Here is a 4415-nt window from a genome sequence, read left to right as displayed (position 1 = left end):
GGCCGCTGGGCCTGCGCGTCCGGAGCCTGTGCTCCGCAACGGGAGAGGCCACAGCAGAGGGAGGCCCGCATACCACAAAAAAAAAAAAAAAAAAAGTGGTTTGTGAAGTTTTGTGCTGGAGATTTCTCACTGGACGATGCTCCATAGTCAGATAGACCAGTTGAAGTTGATAGCGATCAAATCGAGACATTAATTGAGAACAATCAACATTACACTAAGTGGGAGATAGCCGACATACTCAAAATGTCCAAGTCAAGCGCTGAAAATCATTTGCACCAGCTTGGTTATGTTCATCACTTTGATGTTTTGGTTCCACATAAGTCAAGTGAAAAAAACCTTCTTGATCGTATTTCCACATGTGATTCTCTACTTAAAGGTAATAAAAACGTTCCATTTTTAAAACAAATTGTGATGGGTGATGAAAAGTGGATACTGTACAATCGTGTGGAATGGAAGAGATCGTGGGGCAAGCAAAATGAACCACCACCAACTACACCGAAGGCCGGTCTTTATCCAAAGAAGGTGATGCTGTGTATGTGGTGGGATGGAAGGGAGTCCTCTATTATGAGCTCATTCCAGAAAACCAAACAATTAATTCCAACAAGTACTGCTCCCAATTAAACCAACTGAAAGCAGCACTCGATGAAAAGCATCCGGAATTAGTCAACAGAAAACGCATAATCTTCCATCAGGATAATGCAAGACCGCATGTTTCTCTGATGACCAGGCAAAAACTGTTACAGCTTGGCAGGGAAGCTCTGATTCATCTGCCGTATTCACCAGACATTGCACCTTCGGATTTCCATTTATTTCTGTCATTACAAAATTCTCTTAATAGAAAAAATTTCAATTCCCTGGAAGACTGTAAAAGGCACCTGGAACAGTCCTTTGCTTAAAAAGATAAAAAGTTTTGGGAAGATGAATTATGAAGTTGCCTGAAAAATGGCAGAAGGTAGTGGAACAAAACGTTGTTCAATAAAGTTCTTGGTGAAAATGAAAAATGTCTTTTATTTTTACTTAAGAACAGAAGTAACTTTTTGGCCAACCCAATAGTTTTGATGAAGTCCAATTTATTGACTGTTTTGTTTGTTTGCTTGTGCTTTTTGGTGTCATTTCTAAAAATCCATTGCCAAATCCAAGGTCATGAAGATTTACTCTTATGTTGTCTTCTAAGAATTCTGTAGTTTTAGCTCTTACATTTAAGTCATTGATCCATTTTGAGTTAATTTTTGTATATGATGTGAGGTAAGAATCCCTGTCACCTGGGATTCTGTTAGCGATTATATTGAATCTGTAGATGAATGTGAAGAGTACTTCCATCTTAACAATGTTAAGTTTTTCAATTCATGAACATTGGATATTTTTACATTTATTTAAGATCTTTCATTTCCTTCAACAATGTTTTGCAGATTTCAGAGTATAAGGTTTGCACTTCTGTTTAATTTATTCCTATGTATTTTATTCTTTTTTATGCAATTGCAAATAGAAATTTTTTCTTAATTTTATTTTTCAGGTTGTTCATTGCAAGTGTATAAAAATAGAGTTGATTATGTATATTCATCTTGTATTCTGAAACCTTGCTGAACTTATCTGTTCTAGTAGTTTTTTAGTAGATTCCTTAGGATTGTCTACATATAAGATCTTGTCAACTGCAAACAGAGATAATTTTACTTCTTTCTTTCCAATCTGGATGCCTCATATTTATTTTATTGTCAAATTGCCCTAAGTAGAGCTTCCAATTCAATGTGGAATAGGAGTGGCAAGGGCAGACATCCTTGTTTTGTTCCTGCTCTTAGTGGAAAAGCAACCAATCTTTCACCACTGAGTTTGATGCCAATTGTGCGTTTATCATTGATGCCCCTGTTTGGGTTGAGGAAGTTCCCTTCTATTCCTTGTTTGTGAAGTCCTCTTATTCTTTTTGATGCTTCTTTCCCCAGCCCTGGTGATTTCCTCACATGCTGAATACTGAAGGATGACCCTCTGCAGATCTCTAGGTTCTCTCTCTGTGAAACTGTCTCCTCTCTGGTACTCTTCTGATGTCCATGAACTCTGGCAGCCTTGGTCTCTCCAGACCCTCAGCTCCATCTTTTCAGCTCCAGGATAATTACACCTTAGTTCCTCCTCCCTGTGAGGAAACTCAAGGCAGTGGGCTTGGACAATCAGAGGGCTCATCTTGTTATTTTCCCTTTTCCCATGGATCACTGTCCTTTGTTACCTGATGTCCAATGTCTTTAAAGTTGTTGTTTCATATATTTGTATATTTCATCTTTTTTTCGGGGGGGGTCGTTGTTTTAAGCAAGAAGGTAAATCTAGTCTTTGTTACTCTAACTTGGATGGAAATGGAAGTCTGTGGATTATCGTTTGATGACCCAAGATTTAGCAAAATTGTCTTTTATTGTATGAGCTCTTTAAGAAAGTCTTCCTTACCCCAAATGTCATAAGGATATAGAAGATTTTCTCCAAAAGTTGTGAAGTTTTTCTTTTCACATTTAAGCCTTTAATCCATCTTTAATTGATTTTTGTATTTGTGGTGAAGTAACGGACACAGTCACCTATTTTTTTCATTTCATTTCATTTATTTTTGGCTGTGCAGCTTGCAGGTATCTTAGTTCCCCAACCAGGGATCGAACCAGGAATGCTGGCAGTGGAAGCTCAGAGTCCTAACCACTGGACCGCCAGGAAATTCCCCAGATCACTTTTAGAAGTAGCATGTTTCATTAACCTTGCTGTAATTTGATCCATATTGTATTGAATCTTTAGATCGAGTTTGAGGAGAATCGGTATCATTTTAATATAAAATATTGGCTCTTCATCTATTTATCCACTTTCCTATCGATAGTGAAGGGTTAGTTACAGCTTTTTCTATTACAATGAAGACCCTTGTGAATGTACTCAACCATGTCTCTTGGTACACATATGCAAGTTTATCTAGGGTATGTTGGGGATGTAGGGTGAATTTACCATAAAGCTAATAAAGCTCATTTTTCATTCATAATGCTGTATTCCTTTTCTTTCTTTTTTTTTTAGGGGTTTGCAAATTGGTGATATTCTTTTTTTAAAAATATTTATTTATTTATTTTTGGCTGTGTCAGGTCCTAGTTGCGGCACGTGGGATCTTTCGTTGCGGCATCTTTCGTTGCGGCACACGGGCTTCTCTCTAATTGTGGTGCGTCGGCTCGCGGGCTCAATAGCTGTGGTGCACAGGCTTAGCTGCCTCGTGGCACGTGGGATCTTAGTTCCCTGACCAGGGGTCGAACCCACGTCGCCTGCATTGGAAGGTGGATTCTTAACCACTGGACCACCAGGGAAGTCCCTGTATTCCTTTTCTTAAAGAGAATTACTTTCCCCCATTGAATAAACCTCAAGTCCTCAAATACCTGGATTTGCCCTTAGTCACAGTGTATGCATGTGTTGGACAGACCAATGCAAATATAGAAAATTCCAAGACAGAAGGATCTGATGCAGGAAATTGTGTCAAAGGGTGTTGGAAGGAACTGGAGGAACAAAAGGAAGAAGGGGGTTTTACATAGCAGTTAAGAAGCTGGTACTGCCCCTGGGCTGCAGCGCCCTCCTTTGTATGGAAGGGGCTGGAAGCCTGAAAACTACATCCTCCAGCCTGTTTTGCCAACTGGAAGAAGCCATTTTTTCCTGCTGCTGGTGACTCTTATGACAGCAGCAGCAGCAGGTGACTGTGGGCTGCGGCGGTGGTAGAGAGTTGCAGCAGCAGCCGGAGTGCAGGTTCCTGGGTTCCAACATCAGCAATGCTTCCAATGGCTCCATGGCTCCCGCCACTCCCTCTTTGTCCAATCTTCTCACACCCTCACTCCACCAGATCTCCAGAACCGTTTTGACCTACAGGTCTTCAACGTGTCCATTTTCTTTCCACTAGCTGGGCCTTCCCAGCGGCATTCCCTTCCGTCCCCATCAGGGACTGCGCCCTGGACTTCAGAGCTCTCTGGCAATCACCCTCAGTGTCTTCACCTTGTTCTCCTCTCTACAGCACCTGCTGTACAGCTCCTCGCCCTGGGTGCATCCTCCAGCCCCACCTCCCTGCTTCTGGATGCTGCTGACCATTGCTGCTAGAAAACACCACATGGCCCTGCCCCAGCCCTGCTCCAGCCACTGCTGCATCTACATCATAGCTTCCCCTTGCAGTCCTGTCTCTAAGCTGATGAACTGTCTCCTCCAAGTGCCTAACACCTCCACCGTCTGTGACAAAAGTTTTTATAGCCCCAAGTTGTAGGTGAACCTGCAAAACCCACAGACTGCAGGCAAAAGTAGAGAAGCAGGGTTTCCCTGGTGGCGCAGTTGTTGAGGGTCCGCCTGCCGATGCAGGGGACACGGGTTCGTGCCCCGGCCCGGGAGGATCCCACATGCCGCGGAGCGGCTGGGCCCGTGAGCCATGGCCGCTGAGT

This window comes from Physeter macrocephalus, chromosome 18, assembly GCF_002837175.3.
Source record: "Physeter macrocephalus isolate SW-GA chromosome 18, ASM283717v5, whole genome shotgun sequence".
Taxonomy (NCBI): domain Eukaryota; kingdom Metazoa; phylum Chordata; class Mammalia; order Artiodactyla; family Physeteridae; genus Physeter; species Physeter macrocephalus.
This window is presented reverse-complemented; position numbering follows the sequence as displayed.